This window comes from Panthera onca, chromosome F1 (genome assembly GCF_046562875.1).
Source record: "Panthera onca isolate mPanOnc1 chromosome F1, mPanOnc1 haplotype 2, whole genome shotgun sequence".
In the NCBI taxonomy this organism is placed as follows: Eukaryota; Metazoa; Chordata; class Mammalia; order Carnivora; family Felidae; genus Panthera; species Panthera onca.
In genome coordinates this window covers 22,009,573-22,030,822 of record NC_138355.1, presented here as the reverse complement: position 1 = coordinate 22,030,822, position 21,250 = coordinate 22,009,573, and the positions used below count along the sequence as shown (strand labels likewise).

Here is a 21,250-nt window from a genome sequence, read left to right as displayed (position 1 = left end):
TGCCATCTCAATTTATCTGCTTTGCTATAGGATTCATGACAAGTTTTCTTTAAAAAGAAAAACGAACAGAGTGAAAATATGGTTTGGTTGCCTCATATCAGACATATATATAGCTTACTGGATATGCATTTTTCATTTATCTGTTTGTTGGCACGAATGTTCCGTGACAAATTTGATAAATATAATTCCCCTTTAACCTGGGTTGGGTAGATATTTCAGGCTTCCATGTTGAAACAAAACAATGAGAACTTTAAATATGCATACTTCCCAAATTTTGCAGTAAACTTTGGATTATTATAATGTGATATATTAGCAGAGATTGTAAAAATAAATGGGAGTGTAGTGAATGTCATTCATAGGATGCCATCCTTTTAAAACTGAATGGTACTACAACATTCTACCTTAATTCTTCCTGAAGTCATCTTTTTTTAATGTTTATTTATTTTGAGAGAGAGAGTGAGCAAGAGAACACAAGAGAGGTAGGAGCAGAGAGACAGGGAGAGAGAGAATTCCAAGTAGACTCTACACTGTCAGCACAGAGCTCGACTTGGGGCGCAAACTCAGGAACCAAACCTGTAAGATCAAGTCCTGAGCTGAGATCAAGGGTCTGAGACTTTACCAGCTGAGCCACCAGGCGCCCCTGGAGGCATCTTTTGAAAGTGTCTTGGAGATGACTGTCCCTGATTGGATTGAGGGCAGATTTGGGCACGTGTGAACCCTGTGAAGGATACAGATGCTCAACTGCTCCACCCCTTGGAATGGGAACAGAAATCTTGTGAGATCTGCCTAAATTGGTAGCAAACTAATTAAATGGAGAGGCAGAGTTACACAATAAATCTTGCCTGGTATAAAGCAGGCTATGTGTAGGAGGAAGCGGGGGTGCCCTGTGGAGGGTGGAGAGACAGGCCAGTTTAGCAGAGATGGCACCACGGCAGATTTGATGAAGATGCTCTCAGAAGTAATTGTCTCTGTCGCTTTTGAACCCTCTGGAAAAATAACCTGAAGCACCAAGAGAAACGAATTTTCCCTCAAGTCACAAGGGAAGAAATCCTCAAAATGACGATTTTATTCCCCACAGTGGAAGAGAGAGAAAAAGAAAGAACCGGAAAGAAAGAAGTATTTTGCTTTCTTCTGCTTGGAAGTTTGAAGAATGAAGCCCACGGGCAGGAAGAGAGAGTCACCGGGTGGAGGGGATGGACGCAAGAAGGAACTCAGACGGGCCAGTATCTGGAGTGATCTCACTCTAATTTTCTACATGAGTGCGAATACAGCACGGGACCATCAATCACAGTCACAGCCAGCTCAGAACGTCACCTTTCGCTGCTGCTCCTCTCACCTCCTCCTTCCCAGCCTCCTCCCCCTTTGAAAAGCAGGTGTATTATGTGTGACTAGAAATTTGACTTGCTACTTTGATATGCTATGTAATTTATTTTTTGTTGTCGGGCTGTTTTCTTTAAACTAGTCTTACATTTCAGCTCCTCTGGGTGTTACTCCTTCTTTCTTGTGAATTTCAACACACAATTCGTGCAGACTCCCTTAGCAAACATGTATTGAGCAGGAACTATACTGCTCTGTTAAAACCTGCTTATAAATCCTTCTTATTGAAGTCTAAGTGGCCACTTGCTTAAAATGCCACTTGTTCTTGGAGATACCTGTATTTTCAAAGATTTTGAGGACTTATGGCTGGGAAGTTATGTCAGAGAAGAGAGACTTCCAGGGATGATTTTTGCTGGGGAGAGTATTTGAGACCAGAATTCTCCCTCACCTCCCATAGTGGCAGGAGGGGGAATGATAGGGGGCCCCCATCCTTCAGAAAGATGGCCTTTGGCTGCTTCCTAGGGGGAGGAGCTGGGGGTAATGAGGCTACACTGTGGCAGGAAAGCAAATTCCTTGTCTAAAACGGACTGTTTGGGGTTTTTCTTTTTAAGGCATTGCTTCATTGGTACATCCCTGTCCGTCTCTCTGATCTTATACTTCTGGCAGGCTAATCAGGAGGCTGTAGCTGAATCATCTATTGTCCGTGGGGCACTGGCCACGCTCAGATGCATCACCTTGCATGAGAGCTCTTTGGCGAAACTGGTTGCGTTCTGCCCCAGTTGCCATCTCCCAGAGCCCCGCAGCTGCTGGTTACCATGAACACCTCCTTTTGGTTTTGTTCTCAGAATGTCACAGTGACCGGCTTGCAGGTGGCATCCTGCTGTAGATGCTGGCACAGATTTTAAACCAGTATGCTGCCTGTACTGATTTTTCCCTATTATTTGTTGCCAATGAGTCATTTTGATCTACCTCTCCCTCCTCCTTTTTCCTTTCCCCATGCATTGGGCTTCTTCGGAATCACTCAGGCTCAGTAATTAGAGAAAGAAACACCTCCTTTAATGCTAATCCCAAAATTTCTAGGTTTCCTTGCACTCAAATTCCGCCATGAGCAGCCTGGGCCTTCTGCATCTTGCTGACTCCCTCTATCCCCGAGCCCATATGGCCCCGAGGCCAGCCAGTCTTCCCGGCTTTATGCCCAGCATAAACATGATTTCCTAGTCCTTCTCTTTTGCTGAATCTGCTGAATGTGAAAATCACATGGATCCCACTGATGTCAGACTTTGGGTTGTAATACTCCAGGAGCTACCAACCCCTGAACAGTCCCATGGCCCTTACCTCTCTTGCCACCATTCATCAGGAGCAAGTTGACTTCATGTTGAAATAAATGAGTTTTTCAGGTGCTGCAAATAACATTTGTTTTCTGTCCGTGGGAATATGAGTGTGGGATGGAGTTGAGAAGGACTGGGTTAGATTTGGGGGGCCATGATGCTTAGTAAGGAGTGAATATGATTTCCTAGGAAAAGTAACACAACAAAATGAACTCTTCGGAAGTCTCAAGAAAACCTTCTGGAGCCATGTAGAAAGGGTGTGACTTCTGTTGCAAGAGGGAAATGTCAGTGGAGCAGTGAGGAGGCAGTGGGTAAGCAGATAAGAGAGACAGCTTATATTCAGCAGTTATGTTGAGACTTACTTTGCGCAGTACTCATTCTAGCACCCAGAGAGCAGGAATACAGCCAACATTTACTCTAAGGCAGTGTTCTAAGTTAATTTATACATGCTTTGTTTCATTTAATCCTATAGCCATGCTACAGTGGAATACAGTAATATCTCCACTTAAAGAAGCTCCTTATCTAAAATGACACAGCTAGTGAGTATTGAAACCAACCTTTGAACCCAGACAGTCTGTTTCCAGAGTTTCACTTTTAACCTATGCTAATTCTATGTAATGACAATACTTCTGTCTCAGTGCCTTTTCTAATACTAGCATAAAGTATGCTCAATGCTTATTTGCTGAAAGAAAATCTCTTCTCAAGAAAAAAATAAACCCAATTAAATCTTATCAGAGGAGGGAGTGAAGGATATGGGATGCTGTCAACAGTGACTTTTTCTCCCGAGGACTGTAGTCTCAGCTGGGTGGGTGTTCAGGGTGGGGACTACATAGCACTGTGGAAGGGACCAAGATGTCTGCTCCATGTTTCAAAGGACGTGAGTTAGGACAGAGTTGGGACACAACTTCTCCACTCTAGCCACTTCAAACCTTTTAGTGTTATTCCTTGGTCACACCATGCAGAGTCGCCCCTCCATGTACTGGCTTTTATCTCCTATTGCTTGCAGTGCACTCTCCTTTTTACCCCACAGGACAAACAATAATTGTCTAAAGATCACCAGTCCTATATTTTTTTTTTCTCCACTTCACCTTCTCGATTCAGAAGTAGCTATCTTTTCACATTTCAGTTTATATCCAACTTTACTATTTTGCCGTGTAACTGTTTACGATCTGTTTTCCCCCACTCAAGTGAGCATTTTGGAGGCAGGGTCATATTGCATTCATCAGTATATCCACAATACCAAGAATGTCTGTAATACCAAGCATAGTGCTGGTTGCATACTAGATGCTTATTAATACATATTACACTGAATTTGGTTTCTTGTTTGCTGGACTTTTCTTAGTGCTCCAGAAGCTCAGCAGGCATGCATGGGTGCTCATTGCCAGAACAATTGCAGGAACCTCTCATCTTAACTGGCCATCAGCCACAGCCACCTACTGCATGGGAAGGTCAAGTTGATCTAAAGATACAAGATTGAGTGGAGAACAGGCATATGAAAAGATACTCAACATTACTAACCATTAGGGAAATGCAAATAAAAAGAACAATGAGAGGTCTCCTCATACCTGTTAGAATGGCTATCATCAAGAAGACAAGATACAACAAGTACTAGCAAAGATGCAGTGGAAAGAAAACCCTTATATACGGTTGATAGGAATGTCAATTAGTCCAACCACTATAGAAAACAATATGGAGAGTTCTCAAAAAATTAAAATAGATCTACCGTAGGATCCAGCAATTCCACTTCTAAGGGTGCACCCAAAGGAAATAAAAACAGAATTTCACTAAGATATAGCCACACCCGTTTATCACAGCACTAGCCAAGATATGGAAGCACCGCAGATGCCCATCAATGATGAATGGATGAAAGAGATGTGATATATATACATAGTGGAATATTATTCAGTAATGAGAAAGGAGGATAGCCTGCCATTTGTGACTACGTGGATGGGCCTTGAGCACATTTTGCTAAATGAGCTTAGGCAGAGAAAGACGAATACTTTGTGTGTCACATGTGGAATATAAAAAAGTCAAACCTATATTTAAAAAAACACATTAAAATTGTGGTTACCAGGGGATGCAGGATGGGAGGTGGTAAGATTGATGGTGTTTAAGGGTATAAACCTGTAACAAGTATTAAATAAGCCATAGAGATCTAATATACGTTATAATAAATATAGACAATAGTATTGTAGCATAATGATGTGATAAATATTGCTTTAGTGGTAATTATAATATGTGAATGTATCAAAGTAACACACCGTACACCTTAAATTTACAAAGTGTAACACATCAAATTTATTAAATACAAAAAAAAATAAAGGTGCAGGATTGAGGAAGAATATGTCATGAACTTGACTAAATGATTTTCTTAACCAGTGTCAGCCCGTTGAACTGTCCCTTCAATTTTAACTGTTCCATCCAACCAGCTTACTCAGCTTTTCCGGGGCCTATTACTTGATCTGAAAACATTGGCAACATTTTGACCTCCCATCCACCTTTAAGCCTGTTATAGACAATGCGTTTTCTCTGGCTTAGGTGACGCGTCTTGGTTATATCGGAGAAACATCCGTTATGTCTATGTCTTGGCTAGTATCAGCCAGAATTGGGAATGTGCCAGCTTTCACTTCATTGCTAACAGACTCCCTAATTAACCTGCTAAGTCTAGTGCACGATTCACTGTTGTTTTAGAAACGACATGCATAATATGTACACTTTTTCTTTCTCTACGCTTTTTTTTTTTTATATGTTCAGGTTATTAGATAGTCAAATTCTCTTTGGTTGTGTACTGAACCTTCTCAAAAGAAGTGAAGATTTGAGAAACACCCAGTGGAGTTTGGTTTCTTTTGACAAGACTCACTTTTGCTACATCTTCCCCTTGATAATTGAGTTCTTCTTTGCCCTACTATTTAAGTACATCAACTCACTTCATCTAAAGTGTCTCCTTGTAATGTCTCCATTCTCATAAACTACTATTTGTAAAATAAAAGGCTGGAGAAGCCCCTTGGGGGAGTTTTCCTTTAAAAGAGGTCTGTATAGTGAGAGTAGAGGCCATGCCTTTTCATGGTGCTTGGGCTATGCATATGCATGCCTCCCCTTTGTCATGCTTGAAATAAATTTGCTACCTGTGTTTTTACTTCATGCTTTGCACATAGTGCCCCAAATTGCCACTCTTTGGGAGGCTAAGCCAAGGACGTTGTGTTCCATTTTCATGATGAAATGCAGATTTCCCATTGAACCTAATCAACCTTCATTTCAAAAGGTTGACAAGGCAGATACTTAAAGAATTCAGTTGGTTAAATTTATGGTACTGAAAAGAGTCCATTCCAAGAATATTCTCTGATTCCTAAGCTGTGGAGTTTTATTTGATTGTGAATTAAATTACATTTTTATTCACTTCAAGTCCTTGCTTTGCAATTTTGTGTCCCTCAAAGAGAGACAAACTTGTTGACAGTCAATGTTGGTCTCTGTAACATTCTGTCTTAGATTGAAAAGACCTACAGTCTGGCAGTCGTGCTTCCACTGGTTGATTTTTATACCAGCTAATAGATTTGAGATTTTTACACGAGAGAGCATGATATCTTTGTGGTCGGGAAGGAGAACTAATGTACTTTGAAATATTAACCATGTGCCAGGAACTGTGCTGGGTTTTATTATGTGATAAATTATTTTCTAGAAATTTTGTGGGTGGGTGCTATTATCCTGGTTTCACAAATAAGGGTATCTGGACTCGGAGAGTCTTTTAAGTTCTTTGCCTAAAGCAGATACTTAGCAGAAGAGTCAGCATTTGAACCTAGACTTGTCTTTCTACAAGGCAGGCTTTTTTATATTTTTCATTCTACCAAACTCTTCCTTGAAAATCCGTGTTCACTGGGGCAGCCCAGCAGCACTGAGAGTAACAAAGGAGACAAAACTTTTGCCTGTTTACCCTCAACGTGACCTCAGAATTCTTCTCAATACAACGTCTAAGTAGGCACCACCAATCAATTAGTGTTAGTTATGCACGTTGAGAGTTATTTGGCATTCCTGTGTCTAAAGTTATCTCCACAGCATGCAGGTGTGAACTTTATTGCTAGACCATAGGATCATAACCCTAACCTACTCTACCAGAGAAGCAACTCTAATGAAAAGGGGATGTTAATACAGAGCTGCAAGATATGAAGCCATTGACGTGGAGAAGCAGGGTGGGTGTTAACAAGAGGCGTTAATGACATAAATAAGTGACACACAGAGAAATCATGTGTTTGTCATTCATCCAATTTTGAGTTCCTTCTGCTCAGAGGCTTATTAACTTTGGAACTATCTCAGAAAGGTATATAAAACCAGACTTCTCTCCCATTCTAATTTATTCTTTTAGGTTAAATATGGTGTATCATCATGCACCTGCATGAATCCTACATGATTGCTTGCTCCCTCTCACATAGTTTGCACATGCTCCTTTTTTTTAAGGTTTCATTTTTAAGTAATCTCTACACCCAACATGGGGTTTGAACTCAAAACCCTGAGGTCAAGAGCCATTTGCTGTACCAACTGAGCTAGCCAGGTGCCTCTGCCCACGCTCCTTAACATCATTGTATCTTTGGTTACCCATCCAGGATCTATCTTCTGCCTTCTAGATCACATCAGTATCCCTTGCTCACCTCTTCCTCTAGCAACATCAGCATCCTAGTCATACACTTTGAACATTCAGGTCTTCGCTAGCATAGGAGATTTGTTCAGGAGTCAGGATATCCTAGACTACGGGTGGCATATATGGCTTGAGTCCCAAGGTCAAACAACATGGCTTGTGGATAACATTAATGGTAAAAATATGCATGCCTTTCTCCCCACACTCACAATTTTGGAACACTTGACACACTATGTCTGTGCAACAAGAAGGTTTATTTTCCACATATAACTCAGCCTGCTTCCAAGCAGGGTTTAATATTGTCAACAGCAAGGTCTTCATTTTTCTGAAGTGCAGAATAGGCTTGGTTATGTGAAGTTGAGGGTACAGCCCTGGAGCCAAGAAGAATTGCTTTGCATAATGAAGGGGAAAGAAAGTTGAAGTTTCTGGGGCAAGGAAAGATCCAGGAGTAGTGACAAGCAAAAGGGCAGTTGTACAGTCATATGCAGAGAGACCCTCAGGATTGACATGGCTGAGAGGGGAATTTGAGGTACAGACATGTTCCAGAGGGAACATTTAAGAGGTCTGCAGTGAGAGATTGTATGTAAAACTTCTCTTTCATCATTTGTTGATGCCAGCCCCTATTTTAGGATGATTGGATTTTTGATGGGATTTAGAAAGGTGCTAAGTTCTATATCTAGCATAAGGCAAAAACAGGGAGTAGGTTTGTGTGAAGGAGCTGCAGGAATTGTGGAAGGGGGACTCAAACAATCCAAGATTATTTTATTTTATTTTATTTTATTTTATTTTATTTTATTTTATTTTACTTTTTTTTTAAGAGAGAAAGAATGTGTGGGTGAGCAGGGAAGGTGTGTGGGGATGTGGGGAGGGAGAGAGAGAATCCCAAGCAGGCTCCACACCTAGTGTGGAGCCTGATGTGGGGCTGGATATCATGACCATGAGATCATGACCTGAGCCAAAATCAAGAGTTGGATGCTTCACCAACTGGGCCACCCAGGTGCTCCTAAGAGAGACAATTTAGAGTTTGTATGGGATTGTTTGAATCAAGGTATCTACATTATCAAGTTCAGCCTTTCCCAGTATGGTTCCTTGCCTAAAGCATAGAACACAGAAAAATGATTTTAGGAACTGTTTTCTCAAGATTGATATGACTAATATTATTCTAGATGCACTGAAGAGCAGCCAAATTATTACATACCTTGTGGATGCTTTAGGCAAGATTTGTCAAAGTAGTACTGGGACCACATTCAGCCCACTGCCTGTTCTTGAATTTATGTATCATCTGTGGCAGCACTCATGCTACAGCAGGAGAGTTGAGTAGTTGGAACAGAGAACGTATGGCCCACTGTTCTGTGTTCTTTTACGAGGTGATCAGGTGCTGCCACCAGAGGAGCCACATGAGAAAGACACCAGAGTGCTCAAGAGGCAGAAGACAGGAGTGGGTGAAGTGCTTAGGTCACTGCCTTATTAGGTTTCTGCTGGAAAGGCAAAGCAGAATGAACGGTTTAGGATTGGTTAGTTTGAATAATTTCAGTGGGCTTTGGGCCATTGGGTTAGTCTCTAATTGTTTGCTTCCTGGACCTGGGATGATTAAAGTGGAAGCATATTGCCTTTTGGGGAGCACTGGCCCGATAGAGGAAGTATGTGGCTCTAGAGTGCATAGTTTACATATCAGAAGAATGTTTCCAGTTGGGCCCTTCGTTTTCTCTAAGAATTGGCTAGTTCCGGGATTGGCATCCAGAAAATACATCCAGAAAAGTTTTTTTAATGTGTCAAAACATTGCAATATGCATAAAATTAAAAATATATACAATATACCAACAAAGTCTAAAATATGTTCTGTCTGGCTCTGTAATGAAGTTTGCCACTGCATGCTTTAGGGCAGTAGATCTTCATTAGGTCTTCATTTTTTAGTGAACCCCTGTTGAAAAAGGCTGACCTAGTACATCTGATTCACCAGATGACCAACTTAGAATGAAATTGCCAACTTAGAATTGAGCTGGGATTGTGTCCCTACCAAGAATGCCAAGTTCTCAGATATGTACAGCCAGCCAGTAGTTATTTATTACATAGAGGATGCTAGCCTTCACCGAAGACTATAATTGAGATTAAACATATCTGAAAGAATCTAGAGCAAAAGGAAGGAAATGTGGTTGCAACTTTTCCAGAATGCCGCTCAGTTGACACCCTGACCTATGAGTTTGAATCCAACCCAGAAAAGAGTTCCCTTGAAGGAACCCCTCATGGCCATGGGTTTGTCAGAGCTGAGGGGAAACTCAAATATACACGCAATCCCCTTTCTCAGAAAGAGAGGGTTCATTCTCCAAATAAACGCTAATGCGGTGATGGTAGTCCCAACCATCAGTATTTGAGACCCCCTTTGACCCACCCTGCATATACGGAACCCCTTATTTTGCCTTTTCCCATTGGAGCCTGTGTACCTGGCACCATGGACAAAGTTGATGTGGGCTGTTTAGAGATACAGTCTCACTGGGGCTTCATGTGCAGATATTTACCAGTCCTGTGCCTCAGTGGCCCCACCGTTGCCTTTCTCTGGGGCATTGTTTAATCATAAACTATCTTTTGAGAAAGCTTTTACCCTTGCCCTGACATCCCTTTTAGCTAGATCATTACCCTTGGAAAGTTCCTAAACTTAAAGTTGTGATTGTCATTTCTGAAGTCTGTGCCCCTAAGCACATCTGCTATGTGATTCTTATTTTTCCTGTGCATTTGGATGTTACAGGCCTTAAGTAACGTTTCTTTCTCTCATAATTTTTTTCTGCAATAATGGGATATGCCTCTGGTGCTTCCTTTTCCTTGCTAGTTCCCCTGTGCCTTAGAAAGTCCTAGCTAAGGCTTTGACAGTTTAACCTTCTTCTTTAGTTAGTTCCTTTCCTTCTCTACCCCATGGAAGGCTGGCGATGTTTACTGGACTGAGTGCTCTCTTTTCTCCTTTTTGATTTCTGGCCTAGACAGGAGTGATACTCAATATTTAACCTTCAGTATAGCACAGGCACCAACCAATGAAAAGAGATCCTAACCAATTGATGCATTAAGGGTGTGTTGTTATGAACCAGTGCATTGTTGCTGAATATCAGTCCAGCCCTAGACACTGGCTTTTAAAAAATTTATGCTTATATGTATATTTTTTCTTCTGGGAGCCCTTACAGTGAAACATGAAAAGTCCGTGTGTTCTAGTCAATAAGATCATCTATTTTCAAGCAAATCCCCATCCAACTTCTTAACCCTGAGTTGGTTAACCTCATCTAGGAAATATTATCTCAGCTGACCAACATCTAAAGCAGTCCAGGAATCCGTCTTTTGTTTTCTTTTCCAGGTCCCTGTTAATATGTTTTATTTGTTCCTCTCATTTCCTTAGAGGCCAGATTTAACACAATTTTGAGCCTACTCCAATAAATGCCTGCCCTCAGTGGTGTGCTGGAGCTGGCTCACGTAGGCTCACAAGAAGCTTCATTGTGCACATCTTTTCCCAAGTCCATGTTCAGTGATATTGGCTTCAAATCAGCCATGGAGGGAGTATTCAGAAATCGGCAAACACTACAAATAAGGCTATTACTTTTTTTTTTTTCTTTCTGGAGAGTGGGTTGTTACACATTAACCATCACAATACTGCATCCCCAACTATAATAACTGAGTGACCTTGAAACTCACCCCCAGTTAATGCTGTGAGTATTTATGTTGGTCTTTATTAAAGTTGTCTATTTTTATTCTGAAACCCTTTATATAACTGTCCCCACGCTCAAGAGTTTTTCCCTAATTGCTCTTACAAGCAGAGACCATCTTCATCTGAGCATTGGCATTGAGCATTTTGTATATCTAGGCTCCCTTTAGGGAAACACTACTGGTCAGACTAGGCCCTTGCTCTCTTGTTCTGTGGAATTTCTTTGGACTAGAACGGCCCTTTTGCGCATAGAACAAGTAAAACATCTCTTCGCCTTTCTGAATCCTCCCTTTTGGAGCCACTTGACCCTGGAACATCTGTTTTTCCCTTTTAATCTGTCCATTGGCCCCAAGATTTTCTTTTCTTATTTGGTTTGGTTTAGGTATTCCTCTAAGATCTCCTAAGGAAAGCTTTTCTTCCTTTCTCTGAGAGCTCTTGATATGATAATAAAATAATGCATATTTTTAAAGCAAATTAGGGGTCCCTGGGTGGCTCAGTCAGTTAAGCATCTGACTCTTAATTTTGGCTCAGGTCATGATCTCACAACAGTAAGATCAAGCCCCGCATCGGGCTCCACGCTGGGCATGGGGCCTGCTTGGGATTCTCTCCCTCCCTTTCCCTTTGTCCCACTCCTGCTCTCTTTCTCTCAAAAAATAAAACAAAATTAAAAATTAAAAACAACAACAACTTAAGTTTCTTTTCTGCTCAAACTTGATTCTTTGGGACTATTCAGATATAGGCCTTTTTTTGAGACTTTTTTTCAATTCCTTAATCCAAGAAGATACTGTGTCTTTCATGAAATAAAAATGTCCACTGATAAAATCTACCATCTTGGGAATCTAATGTATAACATGGTGATTATGGTTAATAATACTGTGTCATACATTTGACAGTTGCTAAGAAAGTAGATCTTAAATGTTCTTACTATGAAAAAGAAACGGTAATTATGTGACATGTTAGAGGTGTTAGCTAGCAGTATAGTGGTAAACATTTTGCAGTATATCTAGTATGCCAAATCAAGGCATCATACACCTTCAACTTGCACAATGTTGTGTGTCAGTTTTGTCTCAGTAAACCTGGAACAAAGTAAACTCCACTGTCCCTCTGTAGATGAAGGCAAAGTCTGGGTCTTTAAAACCTGAAGCCATGGTCGAAACTTATATAACTAATAAATCTAGAGCCAACCAGTATTATGACCCAGAGGACAACCATTGGAAACATATAACATGCTGCATAATCTCGGAAGTCGCCCCTCCCCACTTCTCACACTTGGCTCTGAACACAATTCAAAATAGCATAAAAGAGCTAATTCCTAGAATGCAATTCACCTCTTTTCTCTTAGTCATCTTTCAAGCGTAAACTTAAATATCACCTCTATAAAGACTTCTCTGACTCCCAGTGGCAGAGTCTTCCTTGTGTACTTTCTCCATTCTGTTTTATTACACTTGTATTGTGTAATAACTCTTTCGTTCTTCCACAATACTAGGAAGTCATCTTAGATCAGACACCTTTTATTCTTCTTTATATTCCCAGAACTTAGGACAAGACATAGCTGGAACTTCATAATGTTTGATTAGTGATAGAATGCAACATTTTTTTCTAGCATTTACAAGTTTACTTAAAAAATTAAGAAGTGTCATGGAGAAACTAATGTCATTGGATTCAGTGTTCCATTTGAGAGCTATTGATCTTTTCTCTCTGGTCCAGAGTAGAACAAACTAACGGTAGTTATGCTATCATCGAGAGGAGTCTTGGTTTTCTTGTCCCTCTCTAGTGGGCCAAAAATGTGCTTTGAGTTTTACAACCCGATGGTGATGGGAGATAGATGCGGAGTAGCATCTTGCTTCGGTGGTGCAGTGACTTAGCCTAATCGATTAGCACACCCATTCTTTTATGGCCTATTGAAATGAATTTACGACTTCAGAAAATCTGGATTTCACTCTTGGCTTTGCCATTTAACACTTATGTGTCATCTAATCTTGGTGGGGTCTGGATCCATATCCAAGAGTTAACTTGAGGATCATACAGGAGATATTGTAAACATTTATTCTCTAGAAATCAGTGTTTTTGTGTGACTGACTATTGCTAGAGTCAGCTGGAGCTAACTGTAGATGTGGACCCTGAATAATACAGAAACTCTATGTAATTATGAGACATGTGCCATTTCTCCTCTGACATTTCAGGATATTCATCTTTCTCAACACAAAAACAGTTAACCTGGAAATGGCCATGCTTCATGGCTCATCCTGAAGTGAGTTTTTTTTCTTTTTCAAAAGTTTGATACAATTTCACAAGCTTCTCTGCCTCTAAGACCACACAGCCTTTTCCCCCCCCCTCCAAGTCCCCCTCTCAAATAAAATACTTCAATCTCTTTCCTGTGATTGTGTAACTCAGAAATGTCTAAAGCTATAAGCTTCAAACTTTGCAAGGTTGTCATCTTTACTGTGAAAGAAAAAAACAAGGAAAATTTGAAGGAGAAAACTTCCACTGTTTTTTTTCTTTTAAGTTAAATATAAAAAATAACATGGAGTTGTTATTTACATGTTTTCATTCTCCTTGCTAATAACATCATTGTATTGCCTGAGGAGATCCCATATCACCATCCTATTGACATACAGAATAAAGACATACTCCTATTCTAATCAGGGATGATACATAAAGTTTGTTCTAGTCTTGCAAGCCATAAATGTTTCTCATCTTCTGTTAGACTAATTTGTATCCAGGTCTAATATCAAAGTCAATTATGGTAAAAGAGGTGGTTGTCTTCAGGGTACCTTGCCACCCCAGAATCCTCCCCTATTTTAGCACAAATGAAATTCTAACTTCAGATTTTCCTTTAAGCAGCTATACTTTTTGCAAAAAGACAAATAGTGGGTATTACCTATGGACCACTCTGAGCTAATAAAGAATCTGAAAATATATTTTAAAAAATTTTTTAATGTTTGTTTATTTTCATGAGAGAGAGTACAAGTGAGAGAGAGAGAGAGAGAGAGAGAGAGAGAGGAAGACAAAGAATCGGAGCTGTCAGCTCAGAGCCCAATGTAGGGCTCGAACCCATGAACTGTAAGATCATGACCTGAGCTGAAGTCAACACTTAACTGACTGAGCCACCCAGGTGCCCCTGAAAAGAATTTTTGAAGGGAGTTGGAGGAGGTTGTATATATATGTAGACTGTGTGTATAAAGATTAGCAAAAAAGGGGCTTAGAGGATGAAGAGGTTACCATTTAATTGACCTATTTTATATATGAAGTAAGGGACATGCATGAAAACCTTGGTTTGTGAGTAACTTGTTCTGTGAGTGTTCTACAAGATGAGCAAACATTTATAATAAATTTTAACTTGATAAACAAGTGATATCTTACAATATGAGTAGTACATGATACAGAAAATCACATGATCACCACTGAGCCAATCGTTCTTCTCTCTCTCTCACTGTGGGATTGTGGGTGATCATCTCACATGCTTGGATGCTTGGTCTCAGGCCTCAGTGTTTGGTGATTTTTCAGAACGTTGGAAGTTGCCGACAACTGGTTACTAGTGTATTTTTTGTCACTTCAAAACACCTATGGACAGTCCTATGCTTTTCTGTACAAGAGTAAGCTTAGGAATGCTTTGCTTCATTCTAGGTAAGGCTTCCTGCAGACCTTTCTTCTGCTGCCTTATTGCCAGTCATATTAAATACAGTATGTGACAAAAGTTTATTTTTTTATTTTATTTTTTATTTTTTAGAAGTTACATCCAAATTAGCATATAGTGCAACAATGATTTCAGGAGTAGATTCTTTAATGCCCCTTACCCATTTAGCTCATCCCCTCCTCCCACAACCCCTCCAGCAACCCTCAGTTTTTTCTCCATATTTATGAGTCTCTTCTGTTTTGTTCCCCTCCCTGTTTTTATATTATTTTTGTTTCCCTTCCCTTATGTTCATCTGTTTTGTATGACAAGAGTTTATTAATACCGTACTGTTGTCAACATCCATGTGAGTGTATACAGTAGCCCCCATGCAAAAAAAGATTCCATTGAGCCAATAGATAGCAGTGATTCCATTAGTGATAGTGAAAGTCATCGTATACAATATGCCTCCCTCACACCAGCCACAAAGGTTTTTAAAGGTCAGTGCAGGTTAATTTATTTTTCATTATATTTTGTATTTTCTTTATTTTGTATTATATTAAACTATTGTAATCATTTTTATATGAATATTTTTGCATTGTGGAACGAATCATCTGAGTTTCCATTGCTTCTTATGGGGCAATTCACTTTGATATACAAGTGCTTTGGATTGCAGCATGTTTCCAGAACGAATTATGCTCACAAACTAAGGTTTTACTGAACTTAGCTGCAGTTCACTTATAAGGAATGAGAACTTCAGAGGGCAGTCTCAAAGTATAGGGAAGAGCCTGGAATAGACAAAGCAACATGGAATGTGAGATGAAGAACAGAGAGATACCTGGAAGACTTACATCTTTGTCTTTGTCCAAGAGTGACAAACATGTGAGGCGTGGCAAGTTTGACTAGCTGAGGTTTCCTATGGAATGATGCCCAGTGTCCTTACCAGATTTAGTCAGCAGCCACATCTCCACGTACCAAAGACAGAGGAGATAGAGGTCCAGGTGGCCAGTGAACCTCCAGGTACTCTTTTTCCTAGATTTCCTCACCAAGAGCAATTCACAGTTTGTATTGGCTAGAAAAAAAAAAAAAACAAGAAAGAAATTTAAAAACAAAAGATCTAGTGTTGTTGCAAAAGACGTGACTTACAAATTCTGCAATGTGACAATAAGTTTCATATATTAAAATAAATAAATAAACAAACAAATTTTTAATAGAATTCTATGTATGGGGAACTCAGAGTTGAAAAAGAATGTTGGGTATTTGGGCTGCAGGAAACTTGCTCAAGTTATATTAGTAGTGGACGTTTCTTGAAAGGGCACATGTGACAGTAGAGAAGACAGTATGCTCATGGGAATCCACATTCCTAGGTAGTGCTAAGCGCTAGAGTCCTCTCTAGTGTTCCCCTGGGAGTAAGAATCTACAGTTCTGCCCTAACACTGTTAACAAGTGTCCGGTACTTTCTGTTTATGCTTCTCCTTGTGTCTTTCCTCATTGCCCATCAACTCTTGGGATATCCAAAGTGACTAGACAGATTCTGGAGTTAAAATACCTAGTTAAAACACCTAATTCTATTCCTCACTAATTGTGCATGTTACCCAACCTCAATCTTCTCATCTGTAAAATGGAGGCAATAGTGATACCTCATTGGTTGTTTTAAGAACTAATGAATTTATATTCTAAAGCCCTATTGCTAATATATTCTATTTTCCCCTCTTCTAACTCTGGAGAAAGATACTAGATTTCCTAGAAAATTGTGTTACCTCTATTATGTAGGTTTTTTTTTTTTTCCTGAGAGTATCAGATGGGTGGTGACCAGTGATTGACCACAGTTGGGTCAGGTTTCTGTGATGTCCAATCCGTGGCCAACCCTTGTTTATAAAACAGCCTATGACCATTTTCATTAGGAAAAGGCTGTGGGTAGACAATTTTCCTTAGAAGGGATTATGAGTGTGGCAAGCTCTGACTGGCAAGCCCATTTTGGGAAGAATTAGTGTAAAAAGGATGCTTTATCTAATTAACTAAATCTGTCCATCATGGTGCTATTAAAATCTCTGACCCTTCTTTCTTTCTCATTTAACTCATGTAATTAGTTCAATTATGTGTTTCTTCAATTATTATAATTATGTATTTTTTATTGAAGACATTCTTAGATGGTATGATGTTGACAAAATGATCTTTAAGCTTCCTTTCCATCTTGATAATTCAGTTAGGATGTCTTTACGATGATTCCTGTTAGTTTGGAGGGCAAGGGCCTTGTCTTCTTGTTTATGGCTACATTCCCAGCATTAGAATAGTGCCTGACATGTGATAAGTGCTCAATAAATATTAGTTGAATGAATGTATAAAAAGAAGATTTGGAAGAGGGAAATGGTCAGGCAGAGTGATAATGGGCATACATTTTATGGTCTTTCTCTAATGTTTAATGTCTAATGTTTTTCTATTATAAGATAGAAAATTATCCATCATTCATTTTTTACTGGTGTATTTTCCTTACTGGACCAAAATAAACCTTCTGGAGGTCAGTGCAATAAGCTAAGCCAGGCACTGAACAGGCAGGAATAGAGGATGGAGATGTTTACACCCAGAAGTTGAACTGGTGTATTGCTGATAACTAGAAAAAGCATCACCGAAGTCACTCTGCTGTTGCCATGGATACTATCTTGGGTGCTCTGAGATGTCATTACACAGTGGAAAGAGTCATGCAGAGTTGGGCTCAAATCCCAGGTCTGCTCTTCTTTGGCTGTATGTCCTTGAACAAGTTATTTAAACTCTAGAGCCTCAATTTTCTTATTTGTAATAAAATGCAGAGTTGGATTGAAAATGATAATGGTGGTTACCATGTAGTAAACATTTTCCATTACCCAGCACTAATCCTTCTCAATTATTCTATGAGGTAGGTGTTATTATTCCTATTGACAGATGAGACACCCAAGGTACAGAGAGGCAAACTAATTCGTCAAGGTCATAACAACTGATAATAGGTGGAGCTAAGATTTAAACCTGGGTTTGGCTTTTGCCTCATACGTTGAATAGAGATAATTTATGTAATGTACCTGGCCCATACGGGCATTTAATAAGTGGGAATGTTAAGATTACTTCTCAGTATATACTGCCCTCGGGACTTTCTCATCCTCAGTGTTTCTTCCCATGTCAGAGAGATTTAAACACCCTCCTTTCCACCTCACCCCATTTCTTTACACAAACTCATGAACTTCAAAGACCTTGTAAATGAAGTAGACAAGAAGTGTCTACTTTTTAGACACTGCCGGGAAAGGACAGTCCATTTCCTTGGTTTGAGAATCATTTAGGGGTTCACATGTATCTTATAGTGGTGTGCTCAGATCCCCAACAACTGGGTAAAAATGGGTCAGGTAGGCCTTTATCCCTAAGTAAACACAGAAAAGTGGGTGTTCAAACCTTTCTCCCACTCACCATCGTGCATCAGCATTGCCTTTTCAAGGGTTCTGCGCTATAGCCAGGAAAGATTCTTTATAAAACCAAATTTGATTCTGTTCTCTGGATCAAAGAAATGATTACACCCTGGAGGGCTAAAACTATTATACATGAGGAAAGAGAAGAAGAGGGTAAACGCTGAGATGGGGAATAATTACTGCCAAAGGTGAAGGAGATTGACTGGGAGCATGATACCTGTATAATTGAGGCAAAGTGAATAGAAAAATCTGTGCTTGTTTCCAGCATGCACATTCAGAGGTCCTTGGCGACTGGCGTGTACAGCAGGTGGGGTGCTTAAATGTTTGCTTCTCTTGGATGTTTGCTTTTATAATCTGCTTTTATAAGGCCTATTTAAGGAGTCCACTTTACTGCTGGCAGGGGAGTGGAGCACAATAAAGCTATATTTAAGAAACAATCCCAGTTATCCTAAGTTTCTTATGGCATTCTTTGAGTGTTAAATCTGCAGACGAAGGTAATGTGCAACTCTCTCCCGACCTTAAAAAGAATTTCTGGTTATGGTTGAGTTTCCCAACAGAAGCTCAGATGGTGGGGTGAGTGGCATGGGAAACCAGAGAACCTGACCTGGATCTATCTACGTGCATAATTTTCTGCCTCTGTGCTTTCTGTTCTTTATTGGGAGCTGGAGTTTGTTTTCTGACTGCTCTAGGAACTTATTTCAGGGTCTCCTTCTGGACTCTGGGGAGAACTGTGTATCCCAGCCAACAAACTGTATTTGACAAATAAAGGGCATATCAGGGTTCTAGTTGAAGAAATTCTGTCTCCGATCTTGGCTTCTTTACCTACCTTCACTTTCTAGATTGTCAGTTTCATTTCCATGATGAGACTATGCTCAGTCTGTGTGTGATACGGCTTATCAAAGGGAGTATGCCGTTCTCTGTGAAGTTTAGAGCTCAGCCTGGTGTTCCCTGATCCCCTTTCCTCCCTCTTCTCTTCTTCCTCTTCCTGGAAGTCCTGCCTCTCCCCCTCTCCATCCGCTTCCTCCTCTTTCTCTTCTTCCGCTTCTTTCCTTGGTGTCCTTGCCCACACTTTTATTTCTTATCTATTCTACTTTCTTCACTTCATTTGTTACTTCACCTTGATTTTTTCCTCCATATCTCAAGCCTAACTCATCTTCTGTAGTTTTGTCCTGCATGTCTGTTCCTTCCCCCTCTATGATATTTTCCATTTTCTCAATATTATTTATCACATTTTCAAAAGAACATGCATCATTCATGGTCATGAAACCCCCAGGGGACAGAAGCAGAAGTGAAAAAGCTCTGTTCCTCAACACACAGATGGACTGACAAGAGGGGAGGACTAGCTCCGGGACCCCAGACAAACTAGCCTGGGCTGAGTGCTCCCCAGTCTCCTCTGGATGCTTCTGTGGGTCCCACTCAACAGGAGACATTCACCTGTCTGACCCTTTAGAGAAAAACTTTGAATTGATTTGCCTGCTGGTTTTTGTTCCCACCCCCAGTAAGTCTGTAATTATTTGCTCTTGAGGACAAGCATTAATATTGTTTAAAGTGCTGGCCCACTCACCATGCTCAGAAACATAACGGGAGTGGCAGCAGAGACAACACTGCAAATCGTTGTTGAGGAAAGCTTTGATTCTGAGAAAAGCAGAAAATCAGTGGTGGGAGCCAGACAGAATGAGCACTGGTCAGCAAAAGAAGAAAAAAAAACCATGGGGTGCAGACCTCGTGAAAGGTACCATGAAAAGTACTGCAGCCAGAATGAGTAAAGAGGTAGGAGCAAAGCCCGTGTGGCTGGTGAGGGACTGACACAGATGGGCAGAGCAGGAAGGGGAAGATTGGTGGGCAAGAGGGCCAAGTTTGGAGACCTATGATATACTTAGAAGTGCACTTCCCAGTCCTCCTTCAAAGAAGAAATTGTTGCCCCCGCTGCAGGGAACACTCTCTGCAGATGGCTTTCAGCTCTCAGTCCATTAAGGGATTGGATTAGCTGCAGAGAGCCTCTTGTCAAAGGCCACATCTTCCTGAAGTGACCTACATCTAAAGACTGATAGAAGTGGGAGGAAAAAGGCTCAGCCACTTCAGGCCAATGCAGGACAACTCTGTTGGGGCATTTTAGCACCAGAGTTCTTCATGAGATTGGCCAAGGCTGTCTTTTGGGTTTGTGTTGTAGCTCAGCTTCTCCCTCTACCCAGTCTTCTTTCTTTTTTTCTCCCACAGGTACTTCCCTAATCAGTATTCTCCATATTGACCTCCATCCTAGTCTGCTTCCCAGAGAACTCAGCCAGTGGTAGTTGGTGCCCGGGGGTCCAAGAAAGCAAGTATTAAGATGGAATTTTGGAGCCAGATGACTATTTCCCATTTGGTAAGGAGAATTCCCTCAATAAAAGAGCACAGATAGCTTCTGGCACAATGAGGAAGTTCAGTTATTCAAAGTTTCACTAGGGTGGGGTGGTATACCAGTGGAAAGGAATCCTATGTATTAAGGGTTGGAGAAATTGTAACCAGAATAACAATGGAATTGAGTGGCTGTTGCTAAGCTCAATTGACCCACTAAACTACAGGGTAGCAAACCATGACCCATTGATGAAATTCTGCCCATTGCTTCTTTTTATAAAGTTTGATTAGAATACATCCATACTCATCCTGTGTATTGTTTATAACTGTGCTTTTACTACAAAGGCAAGTTGAATAGTTGTGGTAGCAATTTTATGGCCTCACAGCCTAAAACGATTGGTGCTATGTGCTATCTATCCCTATAAAGAAAAAGTTTGCTGACCACTGCTCAAGTAAAAGAAAAAAAAGAGAGAGAGAGAGAGAGAATGATTAACAAGAAACTGGGAAACCAAACGTGAAACCCACAAGACCTTTTTGACACACTACAAAGAGGCTGTCATCTCAGGTGGTGGGAGGGCAGAGAGAGCTATGGGGCCAAACCAGGACTTCCTCAGTGTAGTAACGGAGCTCCAAAGAAGGTTAAACTCCCTGTCAAGGGGGATCTATTGAGTTCAGGGCTCTGGTTAGGAAAGAAGAGGACACTAACACATTGGATAGGGATAGCTGGATATCAGTATGATAATAATCTTAAACTTCTAGGTTCTTCTGAACTCTTTGAGCCTATGGAAGTAGCCCAACAATCCCCACTAAGAGCTAACATATTCCCTTGCTTCCTTGAAGCAAATGCAGAGACCTGTCCCTTGAGAAACAATGTATACTCCCATCAGGATCTGCCTCATCTCCCCTCTTGGCCCCTAG

General features: G+C 40.5%; 1 protein-coding gene across 1 annotated transcript in view; it reads left to right on the top strand.

Moving 5' to 3' along the window:
• The window catches only part of LOC144614867 (uncharacterized), a 344,843-nt gene that overhangs the window by 183,945 nt on the left and 139,648 nt on the right, over window positions 1-21,250 (top strand). Inside the window, exon 4 of the mRNA XM_078440778.2 lies at window positions 20,216-20,360. The gene's annotated coding sequence lies outside the window, so the exon portion shown is untranslated. The remainder of the gene's footprint in view (window positions 1-20,215; window positions 20,361-21,250) is intronic.